Source organism: Geotrypetes seraphini, chromosome 10, assembly GCF_902459505.1.
Source record: "Geotrypetes seraphini chromosome 10, aGeoSer1.1, whole genome shotgun sequence".
Taxonomy (NCBI): Eukaryota; Metazoa; Chordata; class Amphibia; order Gymnophiona; family Dermophiidae; genus Geotrypetes; species Geotrypetes seraphini.
Window position 1 is genome coordinate 11,291,800 of NC_047093.1, and position 15,892 is coordinate 11,307,691.

A 15,892-nucleotide genomic window follows, 5' to 3' on the forward strand; every position below is an offset into this window, starting at 1 on the left:
ACAAAGAAGGCAGTCCCTGCTCCAAAGAGCTTACAATCTAGACAGACAAACAGGATGTCATGGATACAGTTGAGGGGAATGGTTAATCAGCGGGCTGGGTTGGAGGGCAGAGGAGTAGGGTTAAGGATTGAAAGCTATACAAAAAGGTGGGTTTTTAGTCTGCTTTTAAACAAGGGGGAAGGGGCTTGACGGAAAAAATCGGGTAATTTATTCCAGGCATAAAAGGCAGCTAGATGAAAGGAATGAAGTCTGGAATTGGCAGAGGAGGAGAAGGGTAATGTTAAGAATGACTTATCTGAGAAACGAAAGCCATACAAGTTCTGATTTTTATCCAACTGTACTTTGACTAGTTGGATTTTTTTTTAAGAACCCTTGATGCAGGCTTTTCAGTCGAAACACAGTCTGTGTCGAGTCTGTTTGCATGTTCCACCTTACATGGTTGATATTAAAGTGTATTTATTTATTTATTTATTTACTGTTTTCATTAATTTATTCAGGTATTCAAGCATTTTTCCGTCTGTCCCAGTGGGCTCAGCATCTAATATATCGGACTATGTATTTTGGGATGCCCAGAAGGATTGCATTGCAGTAATCAAAGATTGGATGAAACATCAGCAGGAGGGATGCCCGCTCCCTCCTGCCGATAGGGCTGCCTCTATCTTTATAGAGAGGATGCGGTATATAAGCTTAAGGTTTAGTTTAGTTTCAAAATGGTGGCCCTTCCCCCTCCAAGTGCACCTTAGGATGCTCTGGGAGGGGCCTAAGGCCCTAAGTCCTGCCCTGGTATATATTGCAATATGTACTTAGATCCCGCAATTAAGCAGCAGAGTTCAATGTGGTTACAAATAGAGACCAGACGTTAATCCAGGAATTACAATCTAAACAGGTAAAAATTTTTAACAGCTTTAGCAAAAAAGATTAAACAAATATTCAGTGCTTTCCTGAATGCCATATAATTATCTAACTTCCTAACATCTGATAGGGAGAGCATTTCGCCACTGAGTTGCTTGATAAGAAATGAAGCCGTTATATCTCGATATTTTTGAAGCTATGATATTGAGTAGTAATGGAAGATGATCTAAATCTCCATTTCTATGAGTAAGATGAATTAAATTTACCACCTTTACACACCAGTCCAGCTAGCGCTAGCCCTTCATGGAGCTCTCTCTCTCTCCTGAAGGGGGAGCTTATCCACACTCTTGCCCATCTACGCTCTTCTGTCCCACACCATCTTGACTGCTCTTTCTGTTCCCCGGTCAATGACAAAACCCGTAAGGACTCTTACCTCACCATTGGTGGAGAGGCAGCACCTCATTCACTGTTACTTCAATTCGACCTTAGTAGTGCCTTTGATTTCCTGGATCTTACCAAATTATTGGCTTCTTTGGGTAATGTTCTTCTGTGGTTTAAAGGGTTTTTGGAATCCAGACAATATCAGGTCAAGTTTAACAATCAGTTTTCCGCTAACTGGAAAAATCCAAGTGGTGTACCCTAGGGTTCCCCACATTCATCCACATTATTTAAAGTATATCTTTCCTCCCTGGGTTACAGTTTGAGTAACCTAGGTATAGAACTGTTCAGCTATGCTGATGATATCACAATGGTCATACCTTGTGCCCCAGTATTATCTCGTATCTCATAAAATTGAGTCTTTGTTGAAACTGATGAACTCTTGGATGCAGGATTTCAAACTCAAGCTTAACCCCAAGACAAAGTTCTTTGTTGTGTTGCCACATAAGACTATTCACGAGCCATCGATTAGTATAAATTCTACCTTGTATATAATTCAACCAACAATTAAAATACTGTGTCGCTCCATGGTGCGATCTCACCTGGAGTATTGCTTTCAATTTTGGTCTCCTTATCTCAAGAAAGATATAGCGGCACTAGAAAAGGCTCAAAGAAGAGCGACCAAGATGATAAAGGGGATGGAACTCCTCTCATATAAGGAAAGACTAAAAAGGTTAGGGCTCTTCAGCTTGGAAAAGAGACGGCTGTGGCAAAATATGATTGAAGTCTTCAAAATCCTGAGTGGAGTAGAGCGGGTTCAAGTGGATCTATTTTTCGCTCCGTCAAAAATTACAAAGACTAGGTGACATTTGACGAAGTTACAAGGAAATACTTTTAAAACCAATAGGAGGAAATATTTTTTTCACTCAGAGAATAGTTAAGCTCTGGAACACTTTGCCAGAGGTTGTGGTAAGAGCGGATAGCGTAGCTGGTTTTAAGAAGGGTTTGGACAATTTCCTGGAGGAAACATCCATGGTCTGTTGAGAATGCCATGGGGGAAGCCACTGCTTGCCCTGGATCGGTAGCATGGAATGTTGCTACTTTTTGAGATTCTAGAATCTTATAACTCTCTGGGATTCCGGAATACATAGTAACATAGTAGATGATGGCAGATAAAGACCCGAATGGTCCATCCAGTCTGCCCAACCTGATTCAATTTAAATTTTTAATTTTTTCTTCTTAGCTATTTCTGGGCAAGAATCCAAAGCTTTACCCGGTACTGTGCTTGGGTTCCAACTGCCGAAATCTCTGTTAAGACTTACTCTAGCCCATCTACACCCTCCCAGCCATTGAAGCCCTCCCTAGCCCATCCTCCACCAAACGGCCATATACAGACACAGACCGTGCAAGTCTGCCCAGTAACTGGCCTAGTTCAATCTTTAATATTATTTTCTGATTCTAAATCTTCTGTGTTCATCCCACGCTTCTTTGAACTCAGTCACAGTTTTACTCTCCACCACCTCTCTCGGGAGCGCATTCCAGGCATCCACCACCCTCTCCGTAAAGTAGAATTTCCTAACATTGCCCCCGAATCTACCACCCCTCAACCTCAAATTATGTCCTCTAGTTTTACCATTTTCCTTTCTCTGGAAAATATTTTGTTCTACGTTAATACCCTTCAAGTATTTGAACGTCTGAATCATATCTCCCCTGTCTCTCCTTTCCTCTAGGGTATACATATTCAGGGCTTCCAGTCTCTCTTCATACATCTTCTGGCGCAAGCCTCCTATCATTTTCGTCGCCCTCCTCTGGACCGCCTCAAGTCTTCTTACGTCCTTCGGTAGATACGGTCTCCAAAACTGAACACAATACTCCAAGTGGGGCCTCACCAATGACCTGTACAGGGGCATCAACACCTTCTTCCTTCTACTGACTACACCTCTCTTTATACAGCCCAGCATCCTTCTGGCAGCAGCCACTGTCTTGTCACACTGTTTTTTCGCCTTTAGATCTTATCCTCAGCGAAAAAAACGCTATTCTTTGAGATTCTGTATGGAATGTTGCTACTCCTTGGGTTTTGGCCAGGTATTAGGGACCTGGATTGGCCAGTGTGATGACAGGCTACTGGGCTTGATGGACCCAGTAAGGCTATTCTTATGTTTCTCGAGGACACCCTCATCCTGTGCTGGAGTAGGGTTACTATATGGCTCCAGGAAAAGAAGGACAGATTGAAACATCCAGGTTTTACTTCCCTTGCTTTCAATGAAAATAAAACCCAGATGTCTCAATCCGTCCTCCTTTTTCTGGAGCCATATGGTGGAGCCTTAGGAGCTAAGCTGCTACATACCGAAGAAGCAATTAAGAGTCCTCTGACCTGAGTTGATAATAAATAAGATTTTAATTTTGAACAGAACCACAACGGATTACTTCTGAAATAAAAAGACTTTCTTCGAGAATGTTTTATTGTAACTCGCTCCAGAATTGTAGGATGTTTAAATAAATAGATCTGAGGCCCCATGTCGAATGCCGGCGGCCTTTGTGCCAAGTTCATGCAGAACTCTGATACCCCTTCCTGCACTGTGCCACTTTGCTCCGACCTCTCCTCTGCTCTCCACATGATTGCCCTTCTCGTTAGCTACGCACCACAAGGTGCATCGCCTGGTTAGATCAACATGGGTGGAAATATTATCTATTAACCTGTCAAAATTGCTTTACACTTCCCTTTCATCTCGTGCTCTACGGAATTTCCCCACTGCGACTTCTGCCTTCTCTCTCCTTCTTCCACCGCTCACCTCCCCCCCTCTCCCTTATCTCTTCCTCCTCCTGAGCTTTGTAATTAAATATTGTTAGAGCTTTGTCACCTCATGGCACTGCTGTTTACAGAGTGAAGACTAATGAGTGTTCTGTTGGAAGGCCAAGGACGACTGGCAGCTGACATGCCAACTGCAGGTTGTGTGCACAGAGACGGAGGCTGAGCAGCCCTTAAACTGAAGGCAAAAGCGCCTCTGTGCATAATGATAAAAACTTTATATACCACCAAATCCTATTAACATGCACAATTTACACAGAAGGCAAAGTAGTTCAATCCATCGGTTGACCAAATGCTATAAATGCAATATATCGTAAAGCATAATTCCTTAACTCGACATTCTAAAAATAAACCCTGTAAGGCTGATCAGAAATTTTATTTTTTGTTCTTTCTTAATTAAGGGTTTTGTCTCTGTTGAGCAGGTTTATATTTGTATTTTATATGTTGACATATTCCCATATGCTTACGTATACTAGTTTTTTATTGATGATGCATGCCCATAAGCTTATTTGTCATTGATATATTTGTTATTGATGATTTTTGATTAATGATGTCCATTTACTTGTCTACTCTTGTATTTTAATGTGCATTTTCTATATGCCAATGTATGTCCATATGCTTGTATTCCATAGGACCCCTGAAGAAGGCAATTATTGCCAAAACACAGCCCATGTTGGGTCTGGCCGTATGACTACAGCAGAGTAGTAGACTGTTTGGTTTATTTCTTATTATGGCATTGTATTCTGTATTTACATTTTTTGTATTACTAAGCCATATCATTTTAACACTTGGAAGTCCAGGAATTGGTTCCACATAGTTTGTTTGTGGACATCTGTTCTTTTGTGGTACCCAGGTTCATCGCTGTGGGAGTTTAGACCGTCCTTGTGGCGTTGACCACCCGAAGGAACTTTCTTAATTAAGAACCTAAGAACGTAAGAATAGTCTTACTGGTCCAGTAGCCCATACTCACGGTGGCCAATCCAGATCACTAGTACCTGGCAAAATTTCCACAGGAAAGGAATTCCACAGGCTGGGGAGGATCACATTAAACCATGTTTTTTTACGAGTTGATGATATAAATTGAATCTTAGGAAAGAAACACACTGAAAGTGAAACTTATCCTCAGCTTAGAAGCGTGGATGTACATTCTAGATTTACGTAGAAGCGTGGATGTACATTCTAGATTTATGTAGAAGCGTGGATGTACATTCTACGCTGAGGATAAGTTTCACTTTCAGCGAGTTTCTTTCCTAAGATTCAATTTATATCATCAAACAGGAAGTTCATGCCTGTGTGGGCTTTTTAGTCCCACATATGACTCTTGAGACAGGCTGGTTTGGGCCGAAATACGTAGATGTCAAGTCACTGAGTTTGAGCTTTTCAGTTATTTGATGAATAATAAAGGACTTTTATGAGATAAACTGAGTTCGCCAATCTTAATAGGACATATCTACTTCTTGCCTTGCGACTTTGAGTTTGTGGATTTGGTTCTCCTGTGTTTATCTCTTCTCTCTCTCTCTTGAACAATTGGAAACTAAATGTGGCCTGATCTTGAACAAAATTAAAATAAGATGAACTGTTCCCATTCAGTATCTTAAAAGCGAATGGGAGAATTTTGAATCCCATGTGTGCGGCTACTGACGGCCAGTGAACACCCCCTATCTCCTCCCGGCGTTGTACTTAAGGGCAGCCACCGCGCAGCGTCAACAAGCAGGCCTGCCCCCAGAAGTAGAATGGAGGGTTCTGGGGCAGGCCTGCTCGTTGACGCTACTTGGTGGCTGCTCTGAAGCTTTAAAGTACAACATTGGGAAATGGGTGGGAGGGCGGGTACCAACTGGCGACCACCAATTTTTGGGGAGACCATGGCCCCTGAGGCCTCCCCCGTTCTGACGCCAATGCCCACTGTAGCTCCTTGAGACCCTGGGCAAGTCGTTTAAGTCATAGTGAGGAGTGTGTGGCGCAGTGGTTGGATCTACAGCTTCAGCACCCTGGGGTTGTGGGTTCAAACCCCGTACTGCTCCTTGTGACCCTGGGCAAGTCACTCAGTCCTCCATAGCCCCAGATACGTTAGATAGATTGTGAGCCCACCGGGACAGAGAGGGAAAATGCTTGAGTACCTGATTGTAAAAAACCGCTTAGATAACCTTGATAGGCGGTATATAAAATCCTAATAAACTTGAAACTTGAACTTGAAACTCTCCTTTGCCCCAGGTACAATAATTTAGATTGTGAGCCAACTGGGGACAGAGAAAGGGCATATACTATAAAATGTGCAACGCATAGCACTATAGAAATGATTAATAGTAGTAGTTAAGTGTAGCCCGAACTCTTCCCTAATGTCCTTCCCCTGTTGTCTTCTGTCATTTGTGACTGATGCTCCTCCGAAACAACAGTGTTCTTCCTCCACCATCCAGCCTGTATTTACGTCAAAGGTTCTGAGAACGTCCCAGAAGTTCAGGAATTGTGTGGCTGCAAATCTACTGGAGTCTTCTGGTGCTGGAAGATGACAGAACAGTTGGTCCAGAGGTGATGCCAGTGGAGGAATTAAATTGGGGTTGAGATTGGGTGGGAAGGGGGCATCCAGCTAGAAGGGAATGGAGGTGGGAACAGGGTTTTGGAGGCTCCCTGGTTGGAATGGTGGTTGGAGAAATAACTATTTTGGGTGTAAGGCAAGAGATGTTGGAGGGTTGGGGAAGATAGACTGGAAGACAGTAATAGATAGTATATGGGGGGAGTAGTTGAGTTATTCTGATTGTATGCTCCGTCACTGGAAGGAGGCTTTCTGAAGATGTATAAGGTATAAATTATCCTTCCCCTCTGTACACGGTATTCGCTATGCAGGCAAACTGGGAAAATCCCTTCTCTTCAGAATCACAGGTCTTTGGAAAGACCTTACTACCCCGCTGCGGAACCTGGGCTCTCTCCAACTATTCCGCAAGCAACTGAAAACCTGGCTTTTCACTAAAATGTAATTCTATCCCCCCTTACTCTTCTCTTCTATATATAAGTTCATGTAAACCTTTTTTTTTCCTTCTCTTCCTATATTTTAAGTTCTTGTAAACTGTGCCGAGCTCCACAACATCCGTGGTGATGATGCGGTATATAAACTTAAGGTTTAGTTTAGTTTAGTGACAATAGAAAAGGTTCAAAGAAGAGCAACCAAGATGATAAAGGGGATGGAACTCCTTTCGTATGAGGAAAGACTAAAGAGGTTGGAGCTCTTCAGCTTAGATAAGAAATGGCTGAGGGGAGCTAGGATTGAAGTCTACAAAATCCTAAGTGGATCAATTTTTCGCTTTGTCAAAAATGACAAAGACTAGGGGACACTCGATGAAGTTACAGGGAAATATTTTTCAAACCAATAGGAGGAAACTCTTTTTCACTCAGAGAATATTTAAGCTCTGGAACGCGTTGCCAGAGGTTGTGGTAAGAGCGGATAGCGTAGCTGGGTTTAAGAAAGGTTTGGACAATTCCTGGAGGAAAAGTCCATAGTATGTTGTTGAGAAAGACATGGGGGAAGCCACTGCTTGCCCTGGATGGGTAGCATGGAATGTTGCTACTCTTTGGGATTCTAGAATCTTGTTACTCTCTGGGATTCCGGAATCTTGCTATCCTTTGAGATTCTGTATGGAATGTTGCTACTCCTTGGGTTTTGGCCAGTTGCTAGTGACCTGGATTGGCCACCGTGAGGACGGGCTATTGGATCATTGGTCTGACCCAATAAGGCTATTCTTATGTTCTTAATATTCTAAATGAGGTCTCCCCAAAGTGTTATACACAGGCACTTCCACCTTCTTTTTAACTGCTGGCAAACCTGCCTCTGAAATCTTACCAATGAGGTTCATGACTGCTAATGAGCTCCCTCTCAGTGGGTGCCAGGGAGGGATACAACTGAGTGTCTTGCAAACAAGCTTATTTCTCGGCACCGATTCACCTGTTAGCAATAAAATGGAGCAAAGTGCTTTTTAACACCTGTGAGGATTTTTTTTTTTTAACCTGAGTTCTGCCCAACAGCTGTGATATACTACTGTATTAGCATGCTCAGGAGATAAAGCGGCATGCTTTGATCATGGGATATTAAATATTATCTGAGCTCTATGAGGGAAAATTGTTTGAATGTGGCTGAGTGAGTGAAGCTTACCTTGCTGCTTTTTCTGGAAGTTTCTGTAGCAGGGGAGGTGCCTGGTTGCATTCAGAAGAATGCTCTGTTTATGGATTAGATTGTCTCTCTGCAGAAATCACACGAGAAATACTCACGTCCTCTGCTCTTCAGCAACTCACTCACCCTCCCATTTACAGAAGCGCGGAACGGGTTTTTGGCACAGGCCGGTGCGCTGAATGCTCTGCGCCTCTCCTGACGCTCATAGAACTCCAGAACAGCGCAGAGCATTCAGCACGCCAGCCTATGCTAAAAACATCTCAAGAATGGAATGAATAGATAGCTGGTTTTAAGAAAGGCTTGGACAATTTCCTGAAGGAAAAGTCCATAGTCTGTTATTGAAAAAGACATGGTGAAAGCCACTGCTTGCCCTGGATTGGTAGCATGGAATGTTGCTACTCTTTGGGATTCTAGAATCTTGTTACTCTCTGGGATTCCGGAATCTTGCTATTATTTGAGATTCTCTATGGAATGTTGCTACTCTTTGGGATTCTAGAATCTTGTTACTTTCTGGGATTCTGGAATCTTGTTACTCTCTGGGATTCCGGAATCTTGCTATTCTTTGAGATTCTAGAATCTTTTTACTCTCTGGGATTCTGGAATCTTGTTACTCTCTGGGATTCCGGAATCTTGCTATTCTTTGAGATTCTAGAATCTTTTTACTCTCTGGGATTCCGGAATCTTGCTATTCTTTGAGATTCTGTGTGGAATGTTTCTGCTTTTTGGGTTTTGACCAGGTACTAGTGAGCTGGATTGGCCACCATGAGAATGGACTTCTGGGCTTGATGGACCATCAGTCTGACCCAGTAAAGCCATTCTTATGTTCAAATTGATGTTGCAGCATTCCTTACTTGGCCAGGGGTATAACTTGCCTTGACTTTCTTTGGAATAATACTCCAGTTTTGTTTGGGGTTTTTTTTTCTGATTTTTGTAATGTGTTTTACTTATGTTCTTGAAGGCCATCGCTCAGTCTTTGATCAGACAATCAAAATGGAGAGGGAGTCGAAGTACAGAGCAAACAGGAAGCGCAAAGGGCCTTTGAGTTCCGAGCAGTCAAAAATCTATTTATTAAAGGACCCAACCATGGTCCGCGTTTCAGCATGTCTGCCTGCATCAGGGGTCATTCAGTGCAATCCACACAAGATTAGTCAAACAAGTAACGTCTAATATTGACGTGCTGAACAAGCAGTATCCTTGGTGCGGCGAAAATGAACAGCGCGCACCTGGGTACTGCCTACAGAGTGCAAAAACTTGTGTGTGTGTTGTCATGTTCTCCATCTTGGATAAAGGCAGCCTGCAGGTTAGCATAAACATAATTATAAATGCTTATTACACTTAATGTGAATAAGCCGTTATAGTCTGTATAATGCCACTATTACTTTGAAGTGTTCTTGGGTTGTGTTTGGAGCCTTATTACAAGGACTGCGGTGAGTAGACATGAACATCTACCCTTTGTAACCTGTAGCTTCTCTGGCTCTGTCACTGTTTCATGTTAACTTCCAAAGAGGACTCCTACAAGAGTGTTTTGTTTACGGCATAGAAACACGCTTTTCCATGGCATAATGGCTTAAGCAGCAGTAGCAATGATGTTCTGGTAATTAATAGATTCAGGAAGTAGCAATGGCAGGATAGAACATCCCTTCAGCAGGCAGCCATACCTCCTGTGGCCAAGTGGAGGTGCCTACTGTCCTCAAAATGTAGTGGCTGTCTTCACTGACGGGGGCGAAGGAGGAAAGAACTGTCTCCTCGCATGATTTTGTAGATCTTACCCTCTTGCCCAGAATCCTGTACCTGGGTAAAACTCGATCTGTACTTACAGAGCCCACCGCTAAATCAAGCTTGGGTGCTCGCCATTATCGGTCTGGATTCCTTCCCCATTCACCCAACCATAGCGTATGACCAACATTATAGGAAAATCCCCAAATACAGTAAGATTACATTACATTACATTAGGGATTTCTATTCCGCCATTACCTCGCGGATCAAGGCGGATTACAAAAAAGTTATAGAAGGTGGATTACAGAAGATGTCTGGTCATTTTCAGAGAGAATAAAGAGTAGAGTAGGTTGTTTCGGGGGGGGGGGGGTTGGGGAGTTAGTGGAGGGAAGCAAGAGAACTTGTGGTGTTAGGTCTTTTACGAGAGAATTTTTGAGCAGTATATATATGGTGTTAGGTCTTTTTCAGAAATTTCTTAAACAGTATGAAGGGCATAATCGAAAGGGACGTCTAAGTCCGTTTATGTCCATCTCGCAAGTCGTCCAAAGTAAAAAACAGCTTAAGACACATTTTTGAAAGATATGTCCAACTTTTTTTCGTTTCGAAAATCGTCTAATTTTACGTCCTGCCAATCTGATCGTCCAAGCCACTAAATCGTCTATCTTTATACCACATTTCCGTCCAACTTTCCATCCAAGTCCAAAACGCCTAGAACAAGCCCTGTTGGATGTGGGAGGGGTCTGCAAAGTGATGGACTGCACACCCAGACATGCCACCTAAATAATGGGGTACCTTACAGGGCACTGCTGTGAACTTCACAAAAAGGGTGCCATGTCTTTTCCTCCCTACAGCTCCCTTATAGGTTACGGTGAGCCCCCCAAACCACCTCCAGAATCCCCTAGACCCACTTATCTACCACCCCAATAGCCCTTATGGCTGCAGGAGCCACTTATATGCCAGTACAAAAGGGTTTTGTGGGTGTATAGGGCAGTGCACATGTTTAAGTATCACTGCAGTGATTACAGGGGCTTATGGGCATAGGTCCTCCTTTCCATGAGTCCCTAACCCACCCCCAAGACCACTTAAGCTGCCTCTGTGCTGGACGACTAGGCTTTCCTATGCCAGGCGGTAAGGTGATGATGGTCTGGAGGCTGAATTTTAAAGTTATGATTAATATTTTTATGGGGGTGGGGGTGGGGGGGTTGGTGATCACTGGGGTAGTGTGTGTGTATCTGTTTTATGTGTTTGCAGTGCTTATCTGGTGACTTTAGGTGGGTTTTTGTGACTTAGACCATGTTTTACATGGTCTAAGTCACAACGTCCAAGTTCCGTCTAGACTCTGTTGTAAAACTTTCGATTATACATGCTGTATGACTTGCTTCCTGAAATGCCCCGTGTAGCTTTGGTCGTTCAGCAGCACTATGAAGGCCTAGGTCGTTTAGAAATACGTCCAAAACCCGTTTTTATTATCGGCACTTGGACGTTTTTGAGAAATGTTCATCCAAGTGCCGACTTAGGCCGGTTTTTGGACGTTCTTCTCTTTCGATTATGAGCCCCTATAGGCTTTATTTTTTTTCTGAATGTTTTGTAGTTTGGGGTCGTCATCAGTAGATCTAGATTTGGTTGTCAGGTTTTGCTGCTTGAGTGGCCAGGAGGCCATCATATAGCTTTTTCCTTTTAACTTCTTTGATTGGAGGGTGTGTGTCTTTAAGTATGTTTATTAATTTTTTTTTAATACATAAAACAATATGCATTAAGCAAAGAGCTTGGCCATCAAATTACATCAAAAGCCCCATAAAATTAATATTGCTCAAAACTCTTATAATAGTCCACATATAGGGAAGAGACTGGAGGGTGTGTGAATGGGGTGTGAGTTTTCCTGTGCCTGGTTGAAGTGGTTTGGATGAGGTTGGGCTGTCTCCGTTTATAGTTTTAAATAGTAGACAATAGAATTTGAATAGTATTCTTGCTGGAATTGGGAGCCAGTGTGAATTGAGGTAAGCCTCTGTAATGTGGTCGTGTTTCCTCAATGAGTAGATGAGTCTCGGTGCTGGTGGGTCCTGCAGGATTTGGCTTAGCTGACCCTGAACTCTTGCTTTGAGTTTAAACCTTTTCTTGTGAGAATTTTGTCCTCTTTTCATAAGTTTCCACGAATAATGACAATAACAAAAGCTAATTAAAAAAGGAAACTTTGAGGATCAAAATATGTGGTTCATATTAAGTAAAAACATCTTTAAACCCCCCCCCCCAAAAAAAAATATATATAGTAAAACCTTGGATTGCAAGTAGTGTGGTATACAAGTGTTTTGCAAGACAAGCAAAATATTTTATTATATTTTAACTTAATAAACAAGCAAGGTCTTGCAATACGAGTATATACAGTATTTTGTATTAAAGTTTTGGGGTTCGAGAACGAATCGTCTGAGTTTCCATTATTTTTTTTATGGGGAAATTCGCTTTGATATATGAGTGTTTTGGATTACAAGCATGTTTCCGGAACAAATTATGCTCGTCAATCAAGGTTTCACTGTATAGGAAAAATGCAAACACAAGCAGTGTCTCACTTCCGGTTCACCACACAATTGTTTCCCACGTACTCACCTTTATAGGACCCCCAGGGACCCCTGAAGAAGACTTTTTGTCGAAACGCAGACCGTGTTGGGTCCTGTATCCCTAGCGGACTAGGTCCTTTAAGGCTCTTATGTGGATGATTTACTTTTATGTGGATGATTTCAGTGTACCTTTGGAACTTTGACACTTTCAAATAAAGTCCATTTGGGAACATCGTCACTCCACAGAGTTTTTTTGGTTTTCTCTGGATTTTCTTCTTTGTGGATATTTTGGGGTTAATTCCTTTTGTTTTTTGCTACTTAGGATTCTAAAATGTTTGAGGCTTGCGCAGATGAGGACGGAACTTAGGCATTGGTGGAATCAGGCATTATGACATCACAGTCTGAGCTCTAGAATGTTGCAAACACAAGCAGTGTCTCACTTCTGGGTCACCACACAATTGTTTCCCACGTATTCACCTTTATAGGACCCCCAGGGACCCCTGAAGAAGACTTTTTGTCAAAACGCGGACCGTGTTGGGTCCTGTATCCCTAGCGGACTAGGTCCTTTAATGCTCTTATGTGGATGATTTATTTTTATGTGGATGGAATTATTTTATGTGGATGATTTCAGTGGACCTTTGGAACTTTGACACTTTCAAATAAAGTCCATTTAGGAACATCGTCACTCCACAGAGTTATTTTTTATTTTTTTTTCAGAGGAATAATTTTATACAAAACTGAGATCACGATTGAGCTTATAGCGATGCAAAGTATTTAATTACAGTAATTTAAAAATGTAATCTGCTGAATCTGAAGCAATTTCATGTCAACATAACCCCCCCCCAGACACTTTAGTAAAAGATATTACAAAGAATGTATAAATCTTCAAACCTATGATTTTCAAAGCAATGCGCTTATTATTGGTTTTTCTTTGAATGATTAACACAGCTTTTGTGTTGTACAGGTATATTTATTTTTTGTGATTTAAATTTTGTCCGTTCTGTGTTGTTTTTGGAGTGCCCTGGTTGCCCCTGAGGCAGGCACTGGCTGAAACACAGGATGTTTGACCTGGTACACGTTCTCTTTTCACGTTATTTGTGCTTTTGGTTCTCTGAAAATCTTGGCTTGGCTCACTTTTTCTGGACTTTGGCTCCTTGTAAGAGATTTTTTTTTTTTTTTTGTCACTAATCCTAACCAACTTTTGGCATTGGTATGGTGTTCATTTAACGCCCACAGACAAAACAAATTCAAAGTGTCAGACTCGGAGTAGCACAAGGACTAGTGATAACACTGATTACAGGTCTTAGCTGTTTTCCTCCGAAGGTTGACAAAAGCTTGTGGTTTGCTGAGAGTCACAGTTTTATTTTCCTGACTGGCTGCTGTTTACATCCAAAATGTACTTGTATATGTTCTTGTACGGTCTCTTGGGGCTCCTTTTCCTAAGGTGCGCTAGCGTTTTTAACGTGCGCTGACCCCCGCGCTATGCGTAAAAACTAATGCCAGCTCAATGGTGGCGTTAGTGCCTAGCGCGCGCGTCAAAGCAGCCCGCTAAGCCCGCTAGCGAAGCTTAGTAAAAGGAGCCCTTGGTATGAGGGGCTTTCCAGTTGGTTCTGGACACAAGGAATTAAGAGAGATGATAAATAACGGAGCTCTCCTGATTGAAGTATTTTGAAGACTAGAAGAAGTGTTTTGGGTGGCCATAGCCAGGCTGACCTGACCACTGATTTTCTGATCAAGTGCACCTCGTACTTCCAGCTGAGACATAAGAAAAACATATTTGAACCTTGGTTTCCATGCTTTCGGCTTCCATTTCTCCTCCTGGCATCCCTGCTCACTACAGCCGGGAATTATTCCTCATTATAGGGTCTTCTACCTTGTACGTTTCCAGGTTTCCAAGTTTTATTAGTGCTTGATAAATCGCTTATTAAATATCTAAGCGATGTACAATTCAAGTAAAATACAAATACACTAACCTTTAAATAAAAAAAACAAACAGGGTTTACACACATGAAACAAAAGGGTAGAGGGGGAAAGTTACAATATATTTGTAGAGGAAAATATACATTTAAGGGAAAAATAACTCAGGGAAGGGAGAAGAGCAAAATTACTGGATATTAAATCTATTGTTAAAAAATAAAAATTTGTAAATCTGAGATTCAAATGTTAAAAGCTTCCTTGAAAAAATAGGTTTTTAAAGCTCTTTTAAAAGAAATGAGGTCCTTTATGTCTCTAATGTACTGTGGTATAGAGTTCCATAAGGTAGGGGCGATAATTGAGAACATGTCTTGTCTTCTAGTACCGATAATCTTTAATGATGGAACTGTTAACAGATTATTTGAAGCTGATCGAAGGGTCCGTGGAGCGTTGTATGGAATGAGCAGTCTAGTGATGAACTGAGGTTCATTATAGATCATAGATTTAAAAACTAGCAGTAATATTTTATACGAAATTCGATGAGCAATAGGAAGCCAATGAGAGTCTTAATTCCTAGCGGATCACTAACCCCTGCGCCCTCGCCACTCCTCAAGACGTAGGATGATGCTCTAGTTACGGACTCTCTCTACTTTTCAACCTGCCGCCTCTTCTCGCCCACCCTCTCGGGCCTCCGTATCTATACCTGCACCGAGACACTGCCTCTGGTCATCTCTTGAGTTCCTTTATTCTCTACTCCGACCTTACAATCCTTTATTTGTACTGCTATGTTGTTTGTAATTGTATACTTACTTCTTATGTACGATTTTTAAGAACTGCCCGCTGCAGGATTAGTCCAGTGGTCCATCGTGCCCAGCAGTCCGCTCACACGGCAGCCCTCTGGTCAAAGACCAGCGCCCTAACTGAGACTAGCCCTACCTGAACACGTTGTGGTTCAGAAGGAACTTGTCTAACTTTGTCTTGAATCCCTGGAGGGTGTTTCCCCCTATTTGAATCCCTGGAGGGTGTTTTCCCCTATTTGAATCCCTGGAGGGTGTTTTCCCCTATTTGAATCCCTGGAGGGTGTTTCCCCCTATTTGAATCCCTGGAGGGTGTTTTCTCCTATTTGAATCCCTGGAGGGTGTTTTCCCCTATTTGAATCCCTGGAGGGTGTTTTCCCCTATTTGAATCCCTGGAGGGTGTTTTCCCCTATTTGAATCCCTGGAGGGTGTTTTCCCCCTATTTGAATCCCTGGAGGGTGTTTTCCCCCTATTTGAATCCCTGGAGGGTGTTTTCCCCCTATTTGAATCCCTGGAGGGTGTTTCCCCCTATTTGAATCCCTGGAGGGTGTTTCCCCCTATTTGAATCCCTGGAGGGTGTTTTCCCCTATAACAGCCTCCAGAAGAGCGTTCCGGTTTTCTACCACTCTCTGGGTGAAGAACAACTTCCTTACGTTCGTACAGAATCTATCCCCTTTCAACTTTAGAGAGTGTCCTCTCGTTCGCCCTACCTTGG